Source organism: Musa acuminata, chromosome BXJ3-8 (genome assembly GCF_036884655.1).
Source record: "Musa acuminata AAA Group cultivar baxijiao chromosome BXJ3-8, Cavendish_Baxijiao_AAA, whole genome shotgun sequence".
NCBI lineage: Eukaryota > Viridiplantae > Streptophyta > Magnoliopsida > Zingiberales > Musaceae > Musa > Musa acuminata.
This window is the reverse complement of record NC_088356.1, coordinates 29,743,855-29,756,834: the sequence shown is the minus strand read 5'-3', so window position 1 is coordinate 29,756,834 and position 12,980 is coordinate 29,743,855. Positions and strand designations below refer to the sequence as shown.

General features: G+C 53.0%; 26 non-coding genes across 26 annotated transcripts; all 26 read right to left on the bottom strand.

Moving 5' to 3' along the window:
* Positions 1–48: 48 nt before the first annotated feature.
* LOC135647096 (5S ribosomal RNA) lies at positions 49–167 on the bottom strand. The gene has a single exon (XR_010499839.1). It is a non-coding gene; the product is annotated as a 5S ribosomal RNA (ribosomal RNA).
* A 308-nt stretch (positions 168–475) lies between these two features.
* On the bottom strand, positions 476–594 carry LOC135647324 (5S ribosomal RNA). The gene has a single exon (XR_010500065.1). It is a non-coding gene; the product is annotated as a 5S ribosomal RNA (ribosomal RNA).
* A 308-nt stretch (positions 595–902) lies between these two features.
* On the bottom strand, positions 903–1,021 carry LOC135646535 (5S ribosomal RNA). The gene has a single exon (XR_010499282.1). It is a non-coding gene; the product is annotated as a 5S ribosomal RNA (ribosomal RNA).
* A 243-nt stretch (positions 1,022–1,264) lies between these two features.
* LOC135648110 (5S ribosomal RNA) lies at positions 1,265–1,383 on the bottom strand. Its single transcript, XR_010500800.1, has one exon. It is a non-coding gene; the product is annotated as a 5S ribosomal RNA (ribosomal RNA).
* Positions 1,384–1,604: 221 nt separating this feature from the next.
* On the bottom strand, positions 1,605–1,723 carry LOC135647489 (5S ribosomal RNA). Its single transcript, XR_010500226.1, has one exon. It is a non-coding gene; the product is annotated as a 5S ribosomal RNA (ribosomal RNA).
* A 308-nt stretch (positions 1,724–2,031) lies between these two features.
* On the bottom strand, positions 2,032–2,150 carry LOC135647527 (5S ribosomal RNA). Its single transcript, XR_010500264.1, has one exon. It is a non-coding gene; the product is annotated as a 5S ribosomal RNA (ribosomal RNA).
* A 308-nt stretch (positions 2,151–2,458) lies between these two features.
* On the bottom strand, positions 2,459–2,577 carry LOC135647283 (5S ribosomal RNA). The gene has a single exon (XR_010500024.1). It is a non-coding gene; the product is annotated as a 5S ribosomal RNA (ribosomal RNA).
* Positions 2,578–2,798: 221 nt separating this feature from the next.
* LOC135647301 (5S ribosomal RNA) lies at positions 2,799–2,917 on the bottom strand. The gene has a single exon (XR_010500042.1). It is a non-coding gene; the product is annotated as a 5S ribosomal RNA (ribosomal RNA).
* A 243-nt stretch (positions 2,918–3,160) lies between these two features.
* Positions 3,161–3,279, bottom strand: LOC135647127 (5S ribosomal RNA). Its single transcript, XR_010499870.1, has one exon. It is a non-coding gene; the product is annotated as a 5S ribosomal RNA (ribosomal RNA).
* A 2,871-nt stretch (positions 3,280–6,150) lies between these two features.
* On the bottom strand, positions 6,151–6,269 carry LOC135647040 (5S ribosomal RNA). Its single transcript, XR_010499785.1, has one exon. It is a non-coding gene; the product is annotated as a 5S ribosomal RNA (ribosomal RNA).
* A 308-nt stretch (positions 6,270–6,577) lies between these two features.
* LOC135647560 (5S ribosomal RNA) lies at positions 6,578–6,696 on the bottom strand. The gene has a single exon (XR_010500296.1). It is a non-coding gene; the product is annotated as a 5S ribosomal RNA (ribosomal RNA).
* Positions 6,697–6,939: 243 nt separating this feature from the next.
* On the bottom strand, positions 6,940–7,058 carry LOC135648109 (5S ribosomal RNA). The gene has a single exon (XR_010500799.1). It is a non-coding gene; the product is annotated as a 5S ribosomal RNA (ribosomal RNA).
* A 243-nt stretch (positions 7,059–7,301) lies between these two features.
* Positions 7,302–7,420, bottom strand: LOC135647228 (5S ribosomal RNA). Its single transcript, XR_010499969.1, has one exon. It is a non-coding gene; the product is annotated as a 5S ribosomal RNA (ribosomal RNA).
* Positions 7,421–7,728: 308 nt separating this feature from the next.
* Positions 7,729–7,847, bottom strand: LOC135647165 (5S ribosomal RNA). The gene has a single exon (XR_010499907.1). It is a non-coding gene; the product is annotated as a 5S ribosomal RNA (ribosomal RNA).
* Positions 7,848–8,155: 308 nt separating this feature from the next.
* LOC135646341 (5S ribosomal RNA) lies at positions 8,156–8,274 on the bottom strand. The gene has a single exon (XR_010499095.1). It is a non-coding gene; the product is annotated as a 5S ribosomal RNA (ribosomal RNA).
* A 243-nt stretch (positions 8,275–8,517) lies between these two features.
* LOC135646361 (5S ribosomal RNA) lies at positions 8,518–8,636 on the bottom strand. Its single transcript, XR_010499115.1, has one exon. It is a non-coding gene; the product is annotated as a 5S ribosomal RNA (ribosomal RNA).
* A 243-nt stretch (positions 8,637–8,879) lies between these two features.
* On the bottom strand, positions 8,880–8,998 carry LOC135647039 (5S ribosomal RNA). Its single transcript, XR_010499784.1, has one exon. It is a non-coding gene; the product is annotated as a 5S ribosomal RNA (ribosomal RNA).
* Positions 8,999–9,306: 308 nt separating this feature from the next.
* LOC135647602 (5S ribosomal RNA) lies at positions 9,307–9,425 on the bottom strand. The gene has a single exon (XR_010500336.1). It is a non-coding gene; the product is annotated as a 5S ribosomal RNA (ribosomal RNA).
* Positions 9,426–9,668: 243 nt separating this feature from the next.
* On the bottom strand, positions 9,669–9,787 carry LOC135648108 (5S ribosomal RNA). The gene has a single exon (XR_010500798.1). It is a non-coding gene; the product is annotated as a 5S ribosomal RNA (ribosomal RNA).
* Positions 9,788–10,030: 243 nt separating this feature from the next.
* LOC135647323 (5S ribosomal RNA) lies at positions 10,031–10,149 on the bottom strand. The gene has a single exon (XR_010500064.1). It is a non-coding gene; the product is annotated as a 5S ribosomal RNA (ribosomal RNA).
* Positions 10,150–10,457: 308 nt separating this feature from the next.
* On the bottom strand, positions 10,458–10,576 carry LOC135646533 (5S ribosomal RNA). Its single transcript, XR_010499280.1, has one exon. It is a non-coding gene; the product is annotated as a 5S ribosomal RNA (ribosomal RNA).
* Positions 10,577–10,819: 243 nt separating this feature from the next.
* Positions 10,820–10,938, bottom strand: LOC135648107 (5S ribosomal RNA). Its single transcript, XR_010500797.1, has one exon. It is a non-coding gene; the product is annotated as a 5S ribosomal RNA (ribosomal RNA).
* Positions 10,939–11,159: 221 nt separating this feature from the next.
* LOC135647038 (5S ribosomal RNA) lies at positions 11,160–11,278 on the bottom strand. The gene has a single exon (XR_010499783.1). It is a non-coding gene; the product is annotated as a 5S ribosomal RNA (ribosomal RNA).
* A 308-nt stretch (positions 11,279–11,586) lies between these two features.
* Positions 11,587–11,705, bottom strand: LOC135647526 (5S ribosomal RNA). Its single transcript, XR_010500263.1, has one exon. It is a non-coding gene; the product is annotated as a 5S ribosomal RNA (ribosomal RNA).
* Positions 11,706–12,013: 308 nt separating this feature from the next.
* On the bottom strand, positions 12,014–12,132 carry LOC135647214 (5S ribosomal RNA). Its single transcript, XR_010499955.1, has one exon. It is a non-coding gene; the product is annotated as a 5S ribosomal RNA (ribosomal RNA).
* Positions 12,133–12,375: 243 nt separating this feature from the next.
* LOC135647300 (5S ribosomal RNA) lies at positions 12,376–12,494 on the bottom strand. The gene has a single exon (XR_010500041.1). It is a non-coding gene; the product is annotated as a 5S ribosomal RNA (ribosomal RNA).
* Between the last annotated feature and the right edge of the window lie 486 nt (positions 12,495–12,980).

The window sequence follows — 12,980 nt, the reverse complement described above, 5'->3', positions numbered from 1 at the left end:
CGCCTCTGAGGTCGACGGGAGGGGTTTTGGTCGCTCGGGGCGCAAAAAGGAGTGCAAGACGAGGACTTCCCAGGGGGTCACCCATCCTAGTACTACTCTCGCCCAAGCACGCTTAACTTCGGAGTTCTGATGGGATCCGGTGATTTAGTGCTGGTATGATCGCACTCGCTTTGTTTGTGTCGTCCCTCGCCTTTGTGCACGTCGCGGACGGCGTACGGAGCCTCTAAACCAGTCGAACGATCTCGGAATCGCCATTGTCGGATCTCGGAATCGCCATTACCGGACACGGCAAGCGCGCGCCGAAACCATCGTGACTTTGTCGAACGAACTCGGAATCGCTATTGCGACCCCATTCCGGAAACCTCTCTCCGAGCCCCACGAGACTGACTGCGTAGCGGTCACGGCAAATTCCGAGGCCCAAAACCATCGCCTCTGAGGTCGACGGGAGGGGTTTTGGTCGCTCGGGGCGCAAAAAGGAGTGCAAGACGAGGACTTCCCAGGGGGTCACCCATCCTAGTACCACTCTCGCCCAAGCACGCTTAACTTCGGAGTTCTGATGGGATCCGGTGATTTAGTGCTGGTATGATCGCACTCGCTTTGTTTGCGTCGTCCCTCGCCTTTGTGCACGTCGCGGACGGCGTACGGAGCCTCTAAACCTCTCGAACGATCTCGGAATCGCCATTGTCGGATCTCGGAATCGCCATTACCGGACACGGCAAGCGCGCGCCGAAACCATCGTGACTTTGTCGAACGAACTCGGAATCGCTATTGCGACCCCATTCCGGAAACCTCTCTCCGAGCCCCACGAGACTGACTGCGTAGCGGTCACGGCAAATTCCGAGGCCCAAAACCATCGCCTCGGAGGTCGACGGGAGAGGTTTTGGTCGCTTGGGGCGCAAAAAGGAGTGCAACACGAGGACTTCCCAGGGGGTCACCCATCCTAGTACTACTCTCGCCCAAGCACACTTAACTTTGGAGTTCTGATGGGATCCGGTGCTTTAGTGCTGGTATGATCGCACTCGCTTTGTTTGCGTCGTCCCTCGCCTTTGTGCACGTCGCGGACGGCGTACGGAGCCTCTAAATCTCTCGAACGATCTCGGAATCACCATTGTCGGAACTCGGAATCGCTATTGCGACCCCATTCCGGAAATCTCGCTCCTTGCCCCACGAGACTGACTGCGTAGCGGTCACGGCAAATTCCGAGGCCCAAAACCATCGCCTCGGAGGTCGACGGGAGAGGTTTTGGTCGCTCGGGGCGCAAAAAGGAGTGCAACACGAGTACTTCCCAGGGGGTCACCCATCCTAGTACTACTCTCGCCCAAGCACGCTTAACTTCGGAGTTCTGATGGGATCCGGTGCTTTAGTGCTGGTATGATCGCACTCGCTTTGTTTGCGTCGTCCCTCACCTTTGTGCACGTCGCGGACGGCGTACGGAGCCTCTAAATCTCTCGAACGATCTCGGAATCGCCATTGCGACCCCATTCCGGAAATCTCGCTCCTTGCCCCACGAGACTGACTGCGTAGCGGTCACGGCAAATTCCGAGGCCCAAAACCATCGCCTCGGAGGTCGACGGGAGGGGTTTTGGTCGCTCGGGGCGCAAAAAGGAGTGCAAGACGAGTACTTCCCAGGGGGTCACCCATCCTTGTACTACTCTCGCCCAAGCACGCTTAACTTCGGAGTTCTGATGGGATCCGGTGCTTTAGTGCTAGTATGATCGCACTCGCTTTGTTTGCGTCGTCCCTCGCCTTTGTGCACGTCGCGGACGGCGTACGGAGCCTCTAAACCTGTCGAACGATCTCGGAATCGCCATTGTCGGATCTCGGAATCGCCATTACCGGACACGGCAAGCGCGCGCCGAAACCATCGGGACTTTGTCGAACGAACTCGGAATCGCTATTGCGACCCCATTCCGGAAACCTCTCTCCGAGCCCCACGAGACTGACCGCGTAGCGGTCACGGCAAATTCCGAGGCCCAAAACCATCGCCTCGGAGGTCGACGGGAGGGGTTTTGGTCGCTCGGGGCGCAAAAAGGAGTGCAACACGAGGACTTCCCAGGGGGTCACCCATCCTAGTCCTACTCTCGCCCAAGCACGCTTAACTTCGGAGTTCTGATGGGATCCGATGATTTAGTGCTGGTATGATCGCACTCGCTTTGTTTGCGTCGTCCCTCGCCTTTGTGCACGTCGCGGACGGCGTACGGAGCCTCTAAACCAGTCGAACGATCTCGGAATCGCCATTGTCGGATCTCGGGATCGCCATTACCGGACACGGCAAGCGCGCGCCGAAACCATCGTGACTTTGTCGAACGAACTCGGAATCGCTATTGCGACCCCATTCCGGAAACCTCTCTCCGAGCCCCACGAGACTGACTGCGTAGCGGTCACGACAAATTCCGAGGCCCAAAACCATCGCCTCGGAGGTCGACGGGAGGGGTTTTGGTCGCTCGGGGCGCAAAAAGGAGTGCAACACGAGGACTTCCCAGGGGGTCACCCATCCTTGTACTACTCTCGCCCAAGCACGCTTAACTTCGGAGTTCTGATGGGATCCGGTGCTTTAGGGCTGGTATGATCGCACTCGCTTTGTTTGCGTCATCCCTCGCCTTTGTGCACGTCGCGGACGGCGTACGGAGCCTCTAAATCTCTCGAACGATCTCGGAATCGCCATTGTGACCCCATTCCGGAAATCTCGCTCCTTGCCCCACGAGACTGACTGCGTAGCGGTCACGGCAAATTCCGAGGCCCAAAACCATCGCCTCGGAGGTCGACGGGAGAGGTTTTGGTCGCTCGGGGCGCAAAAAGGAGTGCAAGACGAGTACTTCCCAGGGGGTCACCCATCCTAGTACTACTCTCGCCCAAGCACGCTTAACTTCGGAGTTCTGATGGGATCCGATGCTTTAGTGCTGGTATGATCGCACTCGCTTTGTTTGCGTCGTCCCTCGCCTTTGTGCACGTCGCGGACGGCGTACGGAGCCTCTAAATCTCTCGAACGATCTCGGAATCGCCATTGTCGGAACTCGGAATCGCTATTGCGACCCCATTCCGGAAATCTCGCTCCTTGCCCCACGAGACTGACTGCGTAGCGGTCACGGCAAATTCCGAGGCCCAAAACCATCGCCTCGGAGGTCGACGGGAGGGGTTTTGGTCGCTTGGGGCGCAAAAAGGAGTGCAAGACGAGTACTTCCCAGGGGGTCACCCATCCTAGTACTACTCTCGCCCAAGCACGCTTAACTTCGGAGTTCTAATGGGATCCGGTGCTTTAGTGCTGGTATGATCGCACTCGCTTTGTTTGCGTCGTCCCTCGCCTTTGTGCACGTCGCGTGTAACACCCCTCATTTCCGAATTTTCGTATAATATTTCTGGTGATAATGTAAGCATCTATTTTTAATTGACACAAGAAATAGAGTATGAATCAGAGGTAACTTATTTTTAAGATTTGGGAGATCTGTTCAAAAAAAAAAAATCTGAGGATCTATATGTAAACCCTAAGGACCTAATCGTGAATATGATAAAAACAAGGACTAAACTGCAAAATGCACCAAATGACAAATTCCACCGCTTAAGCCTCTCTGCCTTCGTTGTTAAGGAAGCAGAGGAGGCAGCTCGTGGGTGATCAGGGAAAGAAAGAAAGAAAGAAGAAGAAGAAGAAGAAGAAGAAGAAGAGAAAGAAAATTGGGGCTTTTAGGGTTCTTGCTTTAATCTTGTCATTTTGGGTCAAGATTTGCAAAGGCAAGTGTTCTAACCCTATCCTACATAAGTATTTGACTCTGTTTTTATGTTGATTCAAAATAAATTGGAAGATTTCTATTTAGAAACTGATATATCTCTCTTTGGACTTAAACCATGGATTCTGAAAGTCTTTCGGTAAACTGACCCCTAAGCACTGTTTCGGCTATAAGTTTTAATATAGAATGAGAATTCAGGCAGGAACTATTTTGTTTGAAATTAGACTCGTATGTGTTTCTTTTGACACCGATTTTGTAGATTTTGGACACCGAATACTTACCCAAAAATTTGTTTCAAAAGAGCCTATAGACGCTGTAAAACAGAGTTCAGATTTCTGACCTTTCGATACTAAAACGCCTATAACTCCCTGTTGAAAATTCTGATTTGTATCAAACTGATTTTATTTGAAAGTAGACTTGAAATTCTCTCTTTTGACATATAGTTTGAAAATTTTGGAGTTAAATTGCCCACCCTATCGTCTGTTGATTCCGACCCTATAAATTCTGTAACACAGTGATTGTGATTTTGACCTTGTGTTACCAAATCAGAGGTAACTCAGTGTTGGGAGCCCTGTTTCATATGAAATCTGTTCCATCTTAATATAGATTGATATATGATTCGACCATAGCCTTATTATGGGTATTGGAGCATAATTGTTATTCTAAAATATTTGTTTGATGTGCCACTGGAATTCTGTCCGAAATCGAGCTTTGGTTGATTTCGCGTATTTGGTTCCATTCCTTTGGATATCTGAATTTGTCTAACCTTCTTATTGGAATTGAGCTGATTATGATTGCTTGGAATCCCTGAACACTCTTGCTTTCAATTCTTTCCTAAAATGAATACTTTTGTGAGAGATTTGTTCCTTGCATCATTGTTTTTGAAAAGGCACATGTACGTTTGGTTGTTCCGCGTGTGCTTCCGTTATATGCTGCTTATTGTTGAAACTGCCTTCTTGTACTCTGGTGTGTGGGATAATGTGAACCTTTGCCAGAAATGGTAAAGGGAGTTGTGAACCTTTGCCAGAAATGGTAAAGGGAGTTGTGAACCTTTGCCAGAAATGGTAAAGGGAGTTGTGAACCTTTGCCAGAAATGGTAAAGGGAGTTATGCATAGAGCCTGCGATGCTCTGCCGGCCCCCTCTGACTTCACCTAGACGTGGGTGGATGGAGCTCCCAGACGTGGGAGACTTTTGTCAGGTGGTCATTCAGAAATGGATGAATCACATTCTGACTGAGATCCCACTACACCCTCTATATGTTTGATATGACATCCAGAGTTTTGTTGAGTTATTTTTGTTCGTGCTCTGGATAAGTATGATATGATTGCAACGTCAAGGACGACGTTTGAGCTTCTGTACGACATATGAGTTTGATATGCTCTGAAATGCTTCATTCACTATTGAGTTTGCTTCGTAATGTTCCATAGATCGTTGATGTGTTCTGGAACATTTTATATGCCATTGATAAGCTCCGATATGTTTCCTTTGTTTCTGATATGCTCCAATTACTCTATGCCCCATCTGTCTGGAACCAAATATGTATGATTAAAAAGGACAATTATGATTCTGCTCCTAATGATATTATGTATACGAAATCGTATATTCTGCTTTTGTGTTTTGATACTGTATCTCTTGGAAATTGTACTATTTTGTTATGGATATGTTAGTCACTTGCTGAGCTCTTTATGCTCACCCCGTTTGTTGATAAATTTTTCAGGATAGCGTATCGCTTGCTTAAATGTTAAGAATGGGCTGAGGCAGTGGAAAGTTTAGAAGACGTTGGGCAGAACTTTTGTTAGCATATATGTAGTTGTGTATAAGCTACCTTGCATCTAATGAAATGTGACTATAAATCTAAACCTGTGGATTTTGTGTAAGTTAAAGGATCCCTCATGTATAGGGTTTTGGAATGTTAAATTAAATTTGTGTAATGATATGAACTTATGGTAAATCGATGATTGTGGTGACTGCATGGATTTCCCCACTTGTGGATTTATATTGTGGTTTTTATTTTGATGAGTCGAGTTTAGATTGTATGAATTATCGAGTGATGTGTGCTATGTTTATGAATTGTACAGGGTTATGAATTGGTAGATTATAGAAGTGAAATTTTTGATCTGAATGTTTTCTTAGTGACCTCAAATGTGTGTTTGGATCCTGGGTTAGTTGTGACGAAAGATTTTTAATATCATGGATATTTTTTTTTGGGGGCGTGACATCGCGGACGGCGTACGGAGCCTCTAAATCTCTCGAACGATCTCGGAATCGCCATTGTCGGAACTCGGAATCGCTATTGCGACCCCATTCCGGAAATCTCGCTCCTTGCCCCACGAGACTGACTGCGTAGCGGTCACGACAAATTCCGAGGCCCAAAACCATCGCCTCGGAGGTCGACGGGAGGGGTTTTGGTCGCTCGGGGCGCAAAAAGGAGTGCAAGACGAGTACTTCCCAGGGGGTCACCCATCCTAGTACTACTCTCGCCCAAGCACGCTTAACTTCGGAGTTCTGATGGGATCCGGTGCTTTAGTGCTGGTATGATCGCACTCGCTTTGTTTGCGTCGTCCCTCGCCTTTGTGCACGTCGCGGACGGCGTACGGAGCCTCTAAACCTGTCGAACGATCTCGGAATCGCCATTGTCGGATCTCGGAATCGCCATTATCGGACACGGCAAGCGCGCGCCGAAACCATCGTGACTTTGTCGAACGAACTCGGAATCACTATTGCGACCCCATTCCGGAAACCTCTCTCCGAGCCCCACGAGACTGACTGCGTAGCGGTCACGGCAAATTCCGAGGCCCAAAACCATCGCCTCGGAGGTCGACGGGAGAGGTTTTGGTCGCTCGGGGCGCAAAAAGGAGTGCAACACTAGGACATCCCAGGGGGTCACCCATCCTAGTACTACTCTCGCCCAAGCACGCTTAACTTCGGAGTTCTGATGGGATCCGGTGCTTTAGGGCTGGTATGATCGCACTCGCTTTGTTTGCGTCATCCCTCGCCTTTGTGCACGTCGCGGACGGCGTACGGAGCCTCTAAATCTCTCGAACGATCTCGGAATCGCCATTGTCGGAACTCGGAATCGCTATTGCGACCCCATTCCGGAAATCTCGCTCCTTGCCCCACGAGACTGACTGCGTAGCGGTCACGGCAAATTCCGAGGCCCAAAACCATCGCCTCGGAGGTCGACGGGAGAGGTTTTGGTCGCTCGGGGCGCAAAAAGGAGTGCAACACGAGTACTTCCCAGGGGGTCACCCATCCTAGTACTACTCTCGCCCAAGCACGCTTAACTTCGGAGTTCTGATGGGATCCGGTGCTTTAGTGCTGGTATGATCGCACTCGCTTTGTTTGCGTCGTCCCTCGCCTTTGTGCACGTCGCGGACGGCGTACGGAGCCTCTAAATCTCTCGAACGATCTCGGAATCGCCATTGTCGGAACTCGGAATCGCTATTGCGACCCCATTCCGGAAATCTCGCTCCTTGCCCCACGAGACTGACTGCGTACCGGTCACGGCAAATTCCGAGGCCCAAAACCATCGCCTCGGAGGTCGACGGGAGGGGTTTTGGTCGCTCGGGGCGCAAAAAGGAGTGCAAGACGAGTACTTCCCAGGGGGTCACCCATCCTAGTACTACTCTCGCCCAAGCACGCTTGACTTCGGAGTTCTGATGGGATCCGGTGCTTTAGTGCTGGTATGATCGCACTCGCTTTGTTTGCGTCGTCCCTCGCCTTTGTGCACGTCGCGGACGGCGTACGGAGCCTCTAAACCTGTCGAACGATCTCGGAATCGCCATTGTCGGATCTCGAAATCGCCATTACCGGACACGGCAAGCGCGCGCCGAAACCATCGTGACTTTGTCGAACGAACTCGGAATCGCTATTGCGACCCCATTCCGGAAACCTCTCTCCTTGCCCCACGAGACTGACTGCGTAGCGGTCACGGCAAATTCCGAGGCCCAAAACCATCGCCTCGGAGGTCGACGGGAGGTGTTTTGGTCGCTCGGGGCGCAAAAAGGAGTGCAAGACAAGTACTTCCCAGGGGGTCACCCATCCTAGTACTACTCTCGCCCAAGCACGCTTAACTTCGGAGTTCTGATGGGATCCGGTGCTTTAGTGCTGGTATGATCGCACTCGCTTTGTTTGCGTCGTCCCTCGCCTTTGTGCACGTCGCGGACGGCGTACGGAGCCTCTAAACCTGTCGAACGATCTCGGAATCGCCATTGTCGGATCTCGGAATCGCCATTACCGGACACGGCAAGCGCGCGCCGAAACCATCGTGACTTTGTCGAACGAACTCGGAATCGCTATTGCGACCCCATTCCGGAAACCTCTCTCCGAGCCCCACGAGACTGACTGCGTAGCGGTCACGGCAAATTCCGAGGCCCAAAACCATCGCCTCGGAGGTCGACGGGAGAGGTTTTGGTCGCTCGGGGCGCAAAAAGGAGTGCAACACGAGGACTTCCCAGGGGGTCACCCATCCTAGTACTACTCTCGCCCAAGCACGCTTAACTTTGGAGTTCTGATGGGATCCGGTGCTTTAGTGCTGGTATGATCGCACTCGCTTTGTTTGCGTCGTCCCTCGCCTTTGTGCACGTCGCGGACGGCGTACGGAGCCTCTAAATCTCTCGAACGATCTCGGAATCGCCATTGTCGGAACTCGGAATCGCTATTGCGACCCCATTCCGGAAATCTCGCTCCTTGCCCCACGAGACTGACTGCGTAGCGGTCACGGCAAATTCCGAGGCCCAAAACCATCGCCTCGGAGGTCGACGGGAGAGGTTTTGGTCGCTCGGGGCGCAAAAAGGAGTGCAACACGAGTACTTCCCAGGGGGTCACCCATCCTAGTACTACTCTCGCCCAAGCACGCTTAACTTCGGAGTTCTGATGGGATCCGGTGCTTTAGTGCTGGTATGATCACACTCGCTTTGTTTGCGTCGTCCCTCGCCTTTGTGCACGTCGCGGACGGCGTACGGAGCCTCTAAATCTCTCGAACGATCTCGGAATCGCCATTGTCGGAACTCGGAATCGCTATTGCGACCCCATTCCGGAAATCTCGCTCCTTGCCCCATGAGACTGACTGCGTAGCGGTCACGGCAAATTCCGAGGCCCAAAACCATCGCCTCGGAGGTCGACGGGAGGGGTTTTGGTCGCTCGGGGCGCAAAAAGGAGTGCAAGACGAGTACTTCCCAGGGGGTCACCCATCCTAGTACTACTCTCGCCCAAGCACGCTTAACTTCGGAGTTCTGATGGGATCCGGTGCTTTAGTGCTGGTATGATCGCACTCGCTTTGTTTGCGTCGTCCCTCGCCTTTGTGCACGTCGCGGACGGCGTACGGAGCCTCTAAACCTGTCGAACGATCTCGGAATCGCCATTGTCGGATCTCGGAATCGCCATTACCGGACACGGCAAGCGCGCGCCGAAACCATCGTGACTTTGTCGAACGAACTCGGAATCGCTATTGCGACCCCATTCCGGAAACCTCTCTCCGAGCTCCACGAGACTGACTGCGTAGCGGTCACGGCAAATTCCGAGGCCCAAAACCATCGCCTCGGAGGTCGACGGGAGAGGTTTTGGTCGCTCGGGGCGCAAAAAGGAGTGCAACACTAGGACTTCCCAGGGGGTCACCGATCCTAGTACTACTCTCGCCCAAGCACGCTTAACTTCGGAGTTCTGATGGGATCCGGTGCTTTAGGGCTGGTATGATCGCACTCGCTTTGTTTGCGTCATCCCTCGCCTTTGTGCACGTCGCGGACGGCGTACGGAGCCTCTAAATCTCTCGAACGATCTCGGAATCGCCATTGTCGGAACTCGGAATCGCTATTGCGACCCCATTCCGGAAATCTCGCTCCTTGCCCCACGAGACTGACTGCGTAGCGGTCACGGCAAATTCCGAGGCCCAAAACCATCGCCTCGGAGGTCGACGGGAGAGGTTTTGGTCGCTCGGGGCGCAAAAAGGAGTGCAACACGAGTACTTCCCAGGGGGTCACCCATCCTAGTACTACTCTCGCCCAAGCACGCTTAACTTCGGAGTTCTGATGGGATCCGGTGCTTTAGTGCTGGTATGATCGCACTCGCTTTGTTTGCGTCGTCCCTCGCCTTTGTGCACGTCGCGGACGGCGTACGGAGCCTCTAAATCTCTCGAACGATCTCGGAATCGCCATTGTCGGAACTCGGAATCGCTATTGCGACCCCATTCCGGAAATCTCGCTCCTTGCCCCACGAGACTGACTGCGTAGCGGTCACGGCAAATTCCGAGGCCCAAAACCATCGCCTCGGAGGTCGACGGGAGGGGTTTTGGTCGCTCGGGGCGCAAAAAGGAGTGCAAGACGAGGACTTCCCAGGGGGTCACCCATCCTAGTACCACTCTCGCCCAAGCACGCTTAACTTCGGAGTTCTGATGGGATCCGGTGATTTAGTGCTGGTATGATCGCACTCGCTTTGTTTGCGTCGTCCCTCGCCTTTGTGCACGTCGCGGACGGCGTACGGAGCCTCTAAACCTCTCGAACGATCTCGGAATCGCCATTGTCGGATCTCGGAATCGCCATTACCGGACACGGCAAGCGCGCGCCGAAACCATCGTGACTTTGTCGAACGAACTCGGAATCGCTATTGCGACCCCATTCCGGAAACCTCTCTCCGAGCCCCACGAGACTGACTGCGTAGCGGTCACGGCAAATTCCGAGGCCCAAAACCATCGCCTCGGAGGTCGACGGGAGAGGTTTTGGTCGCTTGGGGCGCAAAAAGGAGTGCAACACGAGGACTTCCCAGGGGGTCACCCATCCTAGTACTACTCTCGCCCAAGCACACTTAACTTTGGAGTTCTGATGGGATCCGGTGCTTTAGTGCTGGTATGATCGCACTCGCTTTGTTTGCGTCGTCCCTCGCCTTTGTGCACGTCGCGGACGGCGTACGGAGCCTCTAAATCTCTCGAACGATCTCGGAATCACCATTGTCGGAACTCGGAATCGCTATTGCGACCCCATTCCGGAAATCTCGCTCCTTGCCCCACGAGACTGACTGCGTAGCGGTCACGGCAAATTCCGAGGCCCAAAACCATCGCCTCGGAGGTCGACGGGAGAGGTTTTGGTCGCTCGGGGCGCAAAAAGGAGTGCAACACGAGTACTTCCCAGGGGGTCACCCATCCTAGTACTACTCTCGCCCAAGCACGCTTAACTTCGGAGTTCTGATGGGATCCGGTGCTTTAGTGCTGGTATGATCGCACTCGCTTTGTTTGCGTCGTCCCTCACCTTTGTGCACGTCGCGGACGGCGTACGGAGCCTCTAAATCTCTCGAACGATCTCGGAATCGCTATTGCGACCCCATTCCGGAAATCTCGCTCCTTGCCCCACGAGACTGACTGCGTAGCGGTCACGGCAAATTCCGAGGCCCAAAACCATCGCCTCGGAGGTCGACGGGAGGGGTTTTGGTCGCTCGGGGCGCAAAAAGGAGTGCAAGACGAGTACTTCCCAGGGGGTCACCCATCCTAGTACTACTCTCGCCCAAGCACGCTTAACTTCGGAGTTCTGATGGGATCCGGTGCTTTAGTGCTGGTATGATCGCACTCGCTTTGTTTGCGTCGTCCCTCGCCTTTGTGCACGTCGCGGATGGCGTACGGAGCCTCTAAACCTGTCGAACGATCTCGGAATCGCCATTGTCGGATCTCGGAATCGCCATTACCGGACACGGCAAGCGCGCGCCGAAACCATCGGGACTTTGTCGAACGAACTCGGAATCGCTATTGCGACCCCATTCCGGAAACCTCTCTCCGAGCCCCACGAGACTGACCGCGTAGCGGTCACGGCAAATTCCGAGGCCCAAAACCATCGCCTCGGAGGTCGACGGGAGGGGTTTTGGTCGCTCGGGGCGCAAAAAGGAGTGCAACACGAGGACTTCCCAGGGGGTCACCCATCCTAGTCCTACTCTCGCCCAAGCACGCTTAACTTCGGAGTTCTGATGGGATCCGATGATTTAGTGCTGGTATGATCGCACTCGCTTTGTTTGCGTCGTCCCTCGCCTTTGTGCACGTCGCGGACGGCGTACGGAGCCTCTAAACCAGTCGAACGATCTCGGAATCGCCATTGTCGGATCTCGGGATCGCCATTACCGGACACGGCAAGCGCGCGCCGAAACCATCGTGACTTTGTCGAACGAACTCGGAATCGCTATTGCGACCCCATTCCGGAAACCTCTCTCCGAGCCCCACGAGACTGACTGCGTAGCGGTCACGACAAATTCCGAGGCCCAAAACCATCGCCTCGGAGGTCGACGGGAGGGGTTTTGGTCGCTCGGGGCGCAAAAAGGAGTGCAACACGAGGACTTCCCAGGGGGTCACCCATCCTAGTACTACTCTCGCCCAAGCACGCTTAACTTCGGAGTTCTGATGGGATCCGGTGCTTTAGGGCTGGTAAGATCGCACTCGCTTTGTTTGCGTCATCCCTCGCCTTTGTGCACGTCGCGGACGGCGTACGGAGCCTCTAAATCTCTCGAACGATCTCGGAATCGCCATTGTCGGAACTCGGAATCGCTATTGCGACCCCATTCCGGAAATCTCGCTCCTTGCCCCACGAGACTGACTGCGTAGCGGTCACGGCAAATTCCGAGGCCCAAAACCATCGCCTCGGAGGTCGACGGGAGAGGTTTTGGTCGCTCGGGGCGCAAAAAGGAGTGCAAGACGAGTACTTCCCAGGGGGTCACCCATCCTAGTACTACTCTCGCCCAAGCACGCTTAACTTCGGAGTTCTGATGGGATCCGATGCTTTAGTGCTGGTATGATCGCACTCGCTTTGTTTGCGTCGTCCCTCGCCTTTGTGCACGTCGCGGACGGCGTACGGAGCCTCTAAATCTCTCGAACGATCTCGGAATCGCCATTGTCGGAACTCGGAATCGCTATTGCGACCCCATTCCGGAAATCTCGCTCCTTGCCCCACGAGACTGACTGCGTAGCGGTCACGGCAAATTCCGAGGCCCAAAACCATCGCCTCGGAGGTCGACGGTGTAACACCCCTCATTTCCGAATTTTCGTATAATATTTCTGGTGATAATGTAAGCATATATTTTTAATTGACACAAGAAATAGAGTATGAATCAGAGGTAACTTATTTTTAAGATTTGGGAGATCTGTTCAAAAAAAAATCTGAGGATCTATATGTAAACCCTAAGGACCTAATCGTGAATATGATAAAAACAAGGACTAAACTGCAAAATGCACCAAATGACAAATTCCACCGCTTAAGCCTCTCTGCCTTCGTTGTTAAGGAAGCAGAGGA